Here is a 12,918-nt window from a genome sequence, read left to right on the forward strand (position 1 = left end):
TTTAAATTCATATATTAAAAATTTTGTAAAAAATTTCATCTTTCAATGGTAATATATTATTTTCATATCCAGGTGAGATCTCTAGTGCTGGTAGGTACATAGATATTTAAGATAAAAATATTTAAATTAAACTGACCATTTTTCTTTCAGAATATTGAAAACCAGGATCCCGGCTTAAGTAATAATCGGTATTATGCTTAAAATAATTGCGTAAAAGCAAATAATTATACAGTGCTTGTGGTATCACTGTATAGTTAAATGTAGATAATAAATATCTGCTGAATAAAGGAATGATGAATGCTAAGATAAATTGAGACTAATTCAGCATGATATTTTTGTCAGTAATCAGTGAATTCAATTTCATTGGTATATATCCTTAAAGGCACTTTTTAAACAATTTATTTACCACAGTATTAATTTATTAAAGCTAAAAATAATAAATAGGCAATATTTAGCTAATCTGTTTGTCTGGTTTTTGTCAGTCTTGTCATGGTAGCATATGAAAATAGATCTCAGAACTATATTATTTAATCTAGGGGAAAGATGTGATATGAACTATTACAAAATTCACTCAGAGTTTCTTATGAAATGCGTATGCTGGTTTAGTGAAATTTTATCTGTTTCCTTTGATAGCATAGAATGGTGCCTTCACCACCCACCTCCATCCCACCCCACCCTGTATCCCCCAACTTTTACATTTCTGTAGAGGTTTATATTTGAAGAGAGGCTGTATAAGAACTGAAAGACACCTTTTAATCATTGAAATATCACATGTGGATATATTTCCATTACATATGCCCTGAGTGGTTCTAATGATTAACCTTAATCTTGTGACAATTCATCTGGAACTTTTTTGACCTCTTTTAATATCCTTTTAGGATATTTTTATGTGACAGTGTAAAGAGATGGCAAAAGCAAAAATAGTGAAATGTTTTTTTTATCATTAAAGGCATACAATATGTTATCTTAATATTTATTGATTTATTGATTTATTTCATTGTTATTTCCCGCAATACAGTTTTTTTTTTCCCCACTGTACAGCATGGGGACTCAGTTACACATACATATATACATAATTTTATTTCCCATTGTCGTGCTACATTGTAAGTATCTAGACATGTTTCTGAGTTCTACACAGCAGGATCTCATTGTAAATCCATTCCAAAAGCAATAGTTTGCATCTGTTAACCCCAAGCTCCCAATCCCTCCCACTCCTTCCCCCTCCCCCCAGGCAACCACAAGTCTGTTCTCCAAGTCCATGATTTTCTTTTTTGTGGAAAGGTTCATTTGTGCTTTATAGTAGATACCATATATGAACGATATCATATGGTATTTGTCTTTCTCTTTCTGACTTACTTCACTCAGTATGAGAATCTCTAGTTCCATCCATGTTGCTGCAAATGACATTATTTTGTTGTTTTTTTATGGCTGAGTAGTATTCCATTATGTATATATACCTAATCTTCCTAATCCAGTCATCTGTCGATGGACATTTGGGTTGTTTCCATGTCTTGGCTATTGTGAATAGAATTTCAGTGAACATGTGGGTGCATGTGTTTTTTAATCATTAAAGGCGTACAATATGCTATCTTAATATCTTAATATTTAGATATGTCCAGTGTTGTTGATACTGGTATTCTGTAAAGAAAAACTTATTTTTTACTGAGTATATCAGAAGAGCTGGCTATTATCTTTACTTTTCTTTTTATAGTATTAAAATGGTTTGATAGTAGTTCCCATTGTGGCTCAGTGGATTAAGAACATGACTTAGTGCCCGTGAGAATGTGGGTTCAATCCTTGGTTTCTCTCCTAAATGCAGGCCACAGACTTCAAGGTATAATATTGCCTCAGCAGTTTTTCTGTAATGAATAAATGGAGGTGGGTATATAAATAAACATTGCATACTAATACTTGAGTCATACTGAGTAATATTGAGGATAAGTATTGGGGTTTTATTTGTCAGAGTTACAAACTCTGAAGCCTCAACTTTTTGATAGGTCAGGAAAAAGTTATGATAGTAGAATATTGATTTTTAGAAGGCAATGCTTTCTCTAATAGGTAAGATTGAAAGCAAGTATTTTGGAAATTGGCCAGGTTCTTTTAAACAGTTTTGTGCTGTTTGAATTTTTTGATGCTTTATTCTTAAGGCCATAATTGGGGTGAAAAGTTAAGATCTGAGAAAATTTCTCATGGTGTCCTTTTCATTTTTTTGACATTTTGTAGTTAACTGAAATAAATGATGTAAAATTCAGTGGAAGATATCTTTGTCATGTTTCCAAGGCTTTGGAACTCTCTGTTCCTGCAGTTCTAAGGCTTAATATAAGAGCATTTAGGAATAAATTCAAAAGATATTTCTTCATCAGTATTCTGCCTCTCCTAAGCCAAGCTAATTCTTATTTTGGCTTAGACTTTGCCTATATAAAGACACAAGATCTACACATCTAATTTATGTAGAAGTAAAACATATAGCCATTTATAAGGATGTGTGTATACACACACACATTATATATATAGTGTATATATATTTATACATAATAAAGTAAGATGTGTTTAAATATTTATACATTTCAAGTATAACACATGCAAATTTACAAAACATGATGCTCATTTAACTGGAATAAAGAAATTCTAGACTTTTAAATTGAAGGAATATATTCTTCTCTTAGATGGTCTTATTAATATCAATTGATTCATTTATGGACCATGCTGATTAATAAGCAAACAGTTGAGAAGATGATCCTTAAAATTATTTTTACTTCTCTGCTGAATTTAGATAAACCTGTATTATTTTTTATATTTCTTTTATTGTGTACAAAGACAAAAAAATGTAATCAAATGCTTAAAAAATTGAGTACTCATTTCATTTTGCTTAAACTAATAATGACTGCAGTAAACAAACAAACGAACATAAAACCTATCACTTACCCTGCTTTAAGAGGCAATATAAGGAATTGAATGGGTGTGGATTCTGGAGACAGGTGTTCAAGCACAAACCTCAGCTTCCCTAGTTACTAGATGTTACTTTGAGCCATATAACTAACTTTTCTATGCCTCAGTATCCTACATAGTAAAGCAGAAATAATAATATCTACTTCACATCAGTGAGGTTGGGAGTAAATAGGTTTAATGCTGCAAAGCATGTTGCAAAGAGCTACACCTAAAATAAACACTGGAGGAATATTAGCATTAACTGCATTGTCCACCTTTAAGGAGAAAACATATTCTTTCATTTATATGGTCTGCAAATAAAAATTAAGTTTAGATGATGTAAGCATCTTATTCATTACTGACTGTGTAAAGCCCCCCCCCCGGGTAAAAATCAGCTATATTAACTAGAAAAAATATGTGGATTTATATAAAGTAAATCTAGTATTAAGATGCATGAAATGGCAAATATTCTAGGAGATAACTGAAAAAAGAAAACTCTTTAGGTTTGGGGAGTGGATGAAATGTGTTGCACTTGGGGTCATTATTATGCCCAGCTACTGAAGTTAGTGCCCTAAAAGTTAGTGCTGCTGTAGTGTCAGTAGCACTATCACTGGGGGACTTTATTGACAAAAACCTTGAATAAGTTCTTTTAAATATCCATTTTTTTAATTCCATCAAATTTTAAATTTTCAGAATAGAACATCTGATTGTCTAAAGTAATGAAGCTAAGATTTAAACAATCAGGGTATTGGGAAAGATGTCGTTTTCTGTTTAATTGGAAGATACAGAAATAAAACTAGTATTTGTAAGACGGTGCTAGAGTATAAGTATAGAAGTGTGGATTCATTTTGAGGCATCAAGAATAAATGAAATGGAGTTCCCGTCGTGGCTCAGCAGTAATGAACCCGACTGGTATCCATGAGGATGCGGGTTTAATCCCTGGCCTTTGCTCAGTGGGTTAAAGATCCACTGCTTTCGTGAGCTGTGGTGTAGGTCGCACACATGGCTCAGATCTGGCATTGCTGTTGCTGTGGTGTAGGATGGCAGCTCTAGTTCGGATTCAGCCCCTATCCTGGGAACTTTCCATATGCCATGCCACAGGCGTGGCCCTAAAAAGCCAAAAAAAAAAAAAAAAAAACCAAAACCAAAAACAGCAAAACAAAACAAAAAACCCACTAATTGGGACATAAAAACATTTTATATGTTGCAAGTCTTGAGCCAATTTCATCTATAGGTGTTTAGAACAAGTGGATTGAAAAGGTATCCTCTGCATGAGAGAGGCTAATCAAGCAAAGTAGATGCAAACTATGCTATGTATGTAAAACATTGAATATAACTGTTTCCACTGGATCCTAGTACAGAATGTGTGTGTGCACGTGTGCTTGTGCATACCTGCAAGCACATGTACTAAGGATGGGGATGTGTGTATGATGACAGAGGATATGAAGTGTTAGCAAAACCAAAAATAATGAGTTTTATGTGCAGATGAAAGATAGACTTAATCCTAGATTTAAAAGCTGTTGAAGATTTTATAGATGACACATCCAAAATAGCTGAATTTTAGTAGGGCCATTCAGTTAGTAAGTTTGAGAGAAAATTTAGACACAGATTAAAGGAAGAGTCCAAGAAAGAAGTGGCATGTGTCTATGAAAACCAGTAAATGGGAAAAATTAAAGAAAATTTTAGTAAAAATATTTTTGGGTTTTATTAATATGATTTTATAATGACCGGTATATGCCAGTAGTCAGAAAATCAGATGCATTAATAGGTTTGAGATTTAGGAATTTACAAAAATGTACTGTAATTCATCAAGAAACAGTAAGGCAAGCATGTTTCCAGAGAACATTCAGTTTGGAACATTCTAAATTTAGGTACTTATTGGATAGGCAGGTTGCATATATGTGCATGAAAAGGAGAATGCCTTTTTTCCTTAGAAATATATGTATATCAGTAGCATTTAGGAGATCATTAAAATCCTCCTTCCATTGACGAAACCCATTGAGAAGTCCCCTTGAGCCCAAACGTCAGCTTCTATCCTAGATCGGCTATTCTTGGTTCAGTGCAGAGAAAATAAGTGTTGAAAATGGCTTGTGATGAAGGGCATAAGCAAATGAGCTTTCTGAAATATCCATTTGGTATCCAGATAAGTTACCATCCCTACAATTACCTACTGTCTAAGGACACAGTTTCAGAGTAATCCAAGTTTCTCCTTTCCCTCATTATCTCCCATATCTGTATACCAATTATCTGCGATCACAGCATATCCAGAAGCCAGACACTTTTGACATCTCCACAACAAACACTGATTTCAAGGAATCATAATCTTTCATCTGCGTTGCTAACATAACATTCTAACTGGTCAGCCTGCAAACACAGTTGCCAGTCAAGGAGTGTGTTTATTCCTTACCCAGAGTAATTCTGATCACGAAACTTCCATTTTTCAAATCACTCAGTAGCTTTCAATCACATCTAAACACCAAAGTCTTGAGTTTGTTTCTTTATTTATTTATCAATATATTTACTTTTGCTTGTCTGCCTGCTATCTATCTCTACACTATCGTCCAGTACCATTCTTCTCCTTGTTAACTGCAGTTCAGCCATGTTCTCTTCTCTTCAAATATACTGATCCCTTCCTGCCTCAGTATCTCTTAAGTTCGCTGACTGTTTTCTTTCTGGAATTCCCTCCATGTATCTTCATAAGGGTCACTCTTTCTCATTCAGCTGGTCTCTGTTGAGAGGTTTCTTCTTGAGAAGTTCTCTAAGTCCTCTTCCAAAATAATCCCACCCCATTACATTTCCTCCTATTTTCCTCACCCTGATTATTTTCTTCATAGCACATTAGTATATGAAATATTATATGTATATTTTACTGGCTTAATGTTGAATCAAAATTTACAACACTTTTTGACAATAATAGGGACTTATGTAATAATTATTATGACAAATGAATGCATGATAATCATCACAGATGTTTTACTGACAGGCAGGTTGAAGCTGAACCAGTGACTATATGCTAGATGATGTTGATATTAAACATAGATAGCTCACCGTTTGAATATTTTGTGTATTTGAAATTGTCACAAGAGAGTAACAAGAGCAGAGTATGTTCTTGCTCTGATCTTGCTCTCTTCCAGACCTGATTACTCACACTGTTTCCTTCTGACTTGTTCGGTATTTTGTTCAATCTGCTCACAAAGTTAAGTTCTCTCAGCTAGGGAATCTGTCTCTACCTATCTATCTGCCTATCTATCTATCTATCTATCTGTCTGTCCAGAATGACCAAAATAACAAATTATAACTAATAAACAAATTATAACTAATATATTTGAATATATTATATGAACATAATCTACAATTACTTTTTTTTTTTAGTGGCTAATTGCATTTAGAAACAAAGAGCTAAGAAAAATTCACTTTTTATACTTTGATCAGACCAGCTATATTGAGGACCTAGTAATTTATAGTTTAAAAGGAATCACAGGATTAGGAATATAAAATAGAATAAGATTTAGGAATATAGAGTGATGGAACATACAAAGATCACCAGAGTCTTTGATTTGTTCTCAATTTACTGCTGCCTAAAATGGATTTCCTATGTGTGTTCAGCACTTATGTTCAAAAGTGTTCTCATGTTATTTATCATTAAGTGGCCACTGGAATGCTCCCAGGAGAGAGAGAATATTTTCTAACCTTGATGTGTGGGCCTTCATGAGGAAACAAATGTATTTATTTGCTGAGTAATGTTTAGGAATAGAATCAGTTCAAATTATTGATAAATCTTTTTTCAGAAGACAAGGGTGCATTTTTTTTTTGCAGTAAATTTTAGAAAATGTGTTCTTGAGGAAGGAAAGAAAATAAAAACTATTAACCTTGAAATAGGATATTTTGAATGTTCATTTCAGAGTATTGTAAATAATAAGTTCATATTGGGAAGTGTCTGTAAGACTGAAGATTCAATGCAAATCACTAAGAGAAATTATCTGAGCATTTGCAAGATTTTAAGTAGATCCATCAAGTGACATAGTGAATAGTGAATTAATAATTTGGCTTTCTCCTATGAAACGGTATACTCACCCCATATTTTCATATCTGATTTTGGTCTTAGAAGAGAAGTTGTCTTCTAATTGACTGGCCACTGACAATCTGTTACTTCACAGGTAATCTTTTTTGACCTGAAACAAATAGACTGCCAGATCTCTCCAGTAAAGATGGGTTTATTCAAGATAAGCAGAGAATTGCAATTTGAGATCTCCAACCATGGCAAGCCATGGTTGCAAGTCCGCAGATACAATAGAAAGAAAACACTTTTATTGAGAGGAAGAAAAAACTTGGGAGTGCTCTAGTAAACAGAGCTCATAGCTTTTCATTCCAGAGTCTCTGCCAAGAAAGGGAAGTCTGTCTTCTTCCTGTTGGGCTCTGCTGTCATCAGAGAGTATGAGAACTCCCCCTTCTGGCCTCTCAAATCTATTTAATCAAGGTTTCTGCTTATTACCTTTTTATGTTTTCCCATTTTGATCAAGATTTTTCTTGGAAACTTCACTGATCAGGTATCAGGTTTTTAAGTTTGACCTTCCCTGGGTGTTGTGTCTCACATCAGAGAGAAAGTGCACAGATTGGAAACCTCTTAAGGTCACATACAGGTGACAAGGAGGAGCAAGAGAGAGAGAGCTCTCAGGTACTTTCTGTCTGAAGTCCATACATTATAAATATCATAGACATTGCAGATTATCTGAAGTGTTATGTCAACATCAAAATTTGGCAACAAACTTCTAATAGGCCTGGTCTTGGGAAAGCTGTTTCATCAGATGTCATCTGCTTCCATTTGGTAAATTTTTGTTTTTGTTTTTGTTTTTTTTTGTCCTTTTGCCATTTCTTGGGCCGCTCCTGCGGCATATGGAGGTTCCCAGGCTAGGGGTCCAATCAGAGCTGTAGCTGCTGGCCCGCACCAGAGCCACAGCAACGCAGGATCTGAGCCACGTCTGCAACCTACACCACAGCTCATGGCAACGCCGGATCGTTAACCCACTGAGCAAGGGCAGGGATCAAACCCGCAACCTCATGGTTCTTAGTCGAATTCGTTAACCATTGTGCCACGACGGGAACTCCCCATTTGGTAAATTTTTATTTGAGATTACAAGATGATGTGCCAGTCTGGTCAGGATTTGGTGTTTTCTTTAGGTGTGTCCTGTGAATCCAAGATTATCTTTCTTGGAGTTGGGTAGCACAGGGGTTGTTTAGTAATTCTCAACTGGGACCTTTCCAGTAGGGTTTAAGGGAGTACTTCTTCTAGAGGGTTTGTTTCTAATAGACAAAATTTCCAGATTGCAAGATGTCTTCACCTACTTAGGGCACATTGTGAAAAGATTGGTCTACCAAAACATGCTTATTTTTAGTAGAAGCAGCTAGGTCTTTGAAATATTGGAGTAACTAACTCTTCTTTCGTTAGTGTGGGTCAAAAGAAGCAGGAGCCAAGTACATTGGGTTTCCTGTGACTGTCTCAAAAGATGAGAGTTTATGAGTTGCAAAAGGGTAGATCTGAGATTTAGAAGGACCTAAGGCAATGATTTTGGCCCAGGTATCTGGAGGGCCTCTACAAATTATGAGAAGTGAGTCTTAATGATGCCATTACTGCATTAGACTAAAGCAGAGGATTGAGAGTGGTTATTTAGCACAGTGAAATTGTTGTAAAACTGGCCAATTAGCACAGATTTGTTGAAGCGCCTGACCAGTAAAATGGGTGCCTGGATCACTATGGAGTTTCAGAAGAGTTCCTCAAGTAGGAATAATCTTTTCCAATAGTACCCTGTCCATAAAAGAGATAGTAGCCAGTCTGCAAGGAAGGCTTCAGTCTAGTGTGAAAACATACAGACTGTGACTAAAGCATGTTTTATATATATTAGACAGAGGAAGTTGTATGAAATACATTTGCCAGACCTCCAGTGGTCCATTAAGCAGTTTAAAATTCCAGAAGCAGTAAAAACAAGTTCCTCTGGGTTGTACTTTGAACAAGGCACTTTTTGCAGCCTTGTTAATGTTTCCCAACCAATATTGACTCATAAATGCTATTATTTTGTTGGTAGAATACTTGTTTAATGCATATACATTGGTGAGGAGTGGGAATTTTAGAGTCTCTGATAAGACTATATTGTTATTTGGTCCAAATCAGAGCTTTCTCTTTTTATCAAAACAATAATTCTTATATTCCCAACCTTGGTTTTCCTTTCCTGAGGCCAATAGTTGAGCTTCTCTAGCCAGTTTTTCTAAATATTATTTGGGGAAAAATTGATGTTGAATTTTTTTTAAGGTAGCATTCCTTACAAAAATATAAGCAAGGTGATTACCCTTAGCTTACATATTAGGATCAAGTTTAGAATGCTCAGGCATCTTAATGATAGCTAAGGCACTGGTTAAAAGTATTGTACAAAGTAATTCCTGAGCATAGGGGCATTTTTATATTTTATTGCCACTGGAAGTGAGGAAGACACATTGCTTCCACAATATTCCAAAATCATGAGCTACTCCAAAAGCATATTTACTATCAGTATAACTATTGGAAGTTTTGTACTTGGCTAAAATATAACCTGTACAAGAGTGTATCATTCAGCCTGTTGTGCTGAAGTAGTAATAGGTAGAAATTCTTTCTCAACAACATCAAAATGAGTTGTAATAACATCCCCAGGATAATACTTACCATTACCACTCTCAAGTAAGAATTATTAGCAAACCATGAGAAATCAACATTTCCCGGTAGAATTTCTTTGTAGGTCATCACAGAGAGTCAGGAGGTAGTTTTTCAGTGTTAAACAGTCATAGGGGACTTCATAAGTGATGGAGGGGAGAAAGTAGCCTGGATGAGGTTATTATAAGGTAAAAGAGTTGTGTGAGGAGCAGTTAACAAAAGGACTTCCTAAGAGATGAGACAACTGGCTGAGAAATATCATGTGTGATGAGGACTCAGGAGAGCTTCTGCTGCAGGAGGTACAAAAATGGTAAAAGGGGTTTTCTCTGTGGTCTTAACCAAAAGGGCAATGACCATAATGGCTGTAAGGCAAGGAATATATTCCCGTGTAATAGGGTCTGGTTGCTGGCTATAATACCCTATGGATTGATGATGGTCCCTGTGTTTTTGGTTGATTATCTCAAGGGCACTCCCTTTCTTTTCATAAACAAAAAGGAAAAAAAAAGGGAAGCTGATAATTGGGATGCACGAAGGTGGGTGAGTTCATCAGTTTCTCCTTTAAGAGCTTGAAGGCTGTGTAATCTGGCTCTTCCCATAAAATTAGATCAGGATTATTATTGTTGAGTATGAAACATATAGAGCTTTGGCCATAAGAGAGAAATTGGAATCAAATTCAGCAAAAAGTAACTGACCTGAGAAAACCTCACAGTTAGCATTTAGTTTTGGGTTTTAGAACGCCATAAACTCTATCTGGATATAGGTGTAGCTCTTGCTCTGATATCCAGTGCCCTAAAATTGATCCTGAGCTTGGGCAGACTGCAGTTTTCTTGGCATCCTTATGTCCCTTTAAGGCCTAAGCTTTAGCAACTGGATGTTCTCTTCCTGTGAGGAGGCTTGAGAAGGAAAGCAAACAAGCAAATGATTCATATATCTCAGCAAAGTAGAATCCTGAAGGAGTTTTGATGACATCCAAATCAGCCTTCAGAATTTGTAAGACATAAAGAATTTCAGTATAACCCTGAGGGATTACTGTCCAGGTGAGTTGTTTTTCTTCCCTAGTGAAGGCAAAATGATACTGGCTATCATCATCCAATGGAATACCAGAGGATGTACTTATAAATCGATTATAGTAAAGAATTTGATTTCAGTGGAAATGGATGTTAATAACCTATGAGGGTTAGAGACAACAGGGTATCAAGGAATAGCAAAGCGTTGTTTATTGTTCTGAGGTAAAGAACAAACTTCCACCCTTGTCCCTTAGGTTTTTCTCACTGGCATGATGGAACAGGGCTAGAATGGGGGATAATGGGGGATAATCAGGCCTTGAGACTTCTATTATAAGCTTTATGCCTTGCAGGGTTTCTTTTATTATGGGCTTTATGACTCATGGGTTATTGATTAATTCTGGGAAAAGGTTTTGAGGGGTATATTTAAGTTTTGCAGATAAGTGTGCTGTGAATTTTGCCAACATCAATTGGAGATTTTGCTCATTCTCCTCTTCTATAAACTTTTGAGCTATTTTAGTCCAGTAAAGTTTTATGGAAATTAAGTTTGGGTATTTTAGAAGTTCTCTTCAATGGCCATTGATCTTGCCTATGGTCAGGTTGGTCCATTCAATGATAAATGCATCTAAGGGACGGCCATGTTTTTAAATGTAAAATTGGCCAGATTCCCTAGGAGGAGGGAATGAAGCTCCCTCAAGACATTTAGATATTGGGATCCTATTTCAGAGAATTTTCTTCCTCCAGGGTAAGGAATAATTTTAAAACAGCTTAAATAGTTAACAGTACAGATGGCTTAATTTGAACAGTTTATAAGCCATCCTGGCCAATCTTAAGAAAACAGCTTGGTCCTAGAGGAGCCAGGTCAAATACTTTTTTTAAGGCCATCTCCAGAAGACAGCCATTATAGAGGAATTGGCAGAACGCTGAAAAATTTGACAGTGTTTCGAAAAACAACCTATGTTCCCTAAGGAATGGGTTGAAGACTAGCCAGCTTTAGTGAAACAGTCTGATCTCAAATCAGACCAAAGTGCCAAAGAAGTATTCATATACAAAACAAAGACTTAACCAAAAAGATGAAGTCTTTAAACAGATCCCTGTGGAGCTTCAGACACAAAGAGTATGTGAACTCAGATCAAAACAAAACAAAAAAACAAGAAATACCTTCAAACTCTAGAGTTTTCTGAGATAGACAAGCGCAATGGGCTCAATTATGGTGCCTCACTTGTTTTCTCACCACCTTAGAGATATTGGGGGGTCTTCTTTGGTCCCCACAAGGGCCACCAAAATGTTGATCAGAAACAAATAGACTCCCAGATATTTCTCCAGCAAAATGGGTTTATTTCAGATCAGCAGAGAATTGCAGTTTGGGATCTGCAACCATGCCCATGCCAAGCCATGTGCAAGTCCCCACATGGCAAGGGAATGAGAACACTTATAGAAGGGAGAGGAAATTGGAGGAAGTAAACAAAGGCAAGTTTAGTTTATAGAAGTGAGGAAGTAAATGGAGTGTATGGCTTTTTGTTGGTTAGGTCCTTGACCTACTGATTTTTACTTCAGCACTGCAGGCTGAATTATACACTCTTATACAGGCTTATATTTTAGCCAAGTACAAAACTTCCAATATTTGTACTGATAGTAAATATGCTTTTGGAGTGGCTCATGATTTTGAAATATTGTAGAAGCAATGTGTCTTGCCTCTCTTTGTTGAATCTAATAGACTTCATCACTTATTTGGGTGTTCATTTCTCATGAAGGGCCCCTGTCACATAAAACCTATATATCTGTATGCTTTTCTCCTATTAATCTGTCTTATGTCAGTTTAATTCTCAGGCCCAAAGAAAAAACCTTAAGAGTGTAGAGGTGAAGGTTTTGCCTCTTGTACTTTGATTAGGCACTGTTCTCCTTCTCAGCAGAGAATTCAAAGAGGTGTAAGGCTTGGCACATTTCATTAAGATTTTTTACATTATATTTAGGGGAGATGAAGCAAAATAATATATGATACAGTTTATAACACAAACCACTGTATTGTTAAATATAAAGGGCTATTAAATATAATGACATCAATTATGATAAAGCAATTTGTTTTTATGTTTTTGCACTTGAAAGCTATACAAGAAAGTTACAGGGTGTAGAAACAAATGAGTACAGAATATAGCAAACAGTTAGAGAGTATAGGAAAAATTAGAGAGTATAGGAACAAATGAGTCCAGAAGATGGGAACAGTATAAGAATATGCTTTAACCATAAGTTGAAAACTCTTGTGAAGGAAATTGTTTTTTACTCACCAATAAACAGCAGCACTTGACT

The sequence above is a fragment of the Sus scrofa genome, chromosome 11 (assembly GCF_054392235.1).
Source record: "Sus scrofa isolate SSC_HxYL_T2T_F1_AM1 chromosome 11, Sscrofa_HxYL_maternal_Yorkshire_Landrace_v2.0, whole genome shotgun sequence".
NCBI classification, from domain to species: domain Eukaryota; kingdom Metazoa; phylum Chordata; class Mammalia; order Artiodactyla; family Suidae; genus Sus; species Sus scrofa.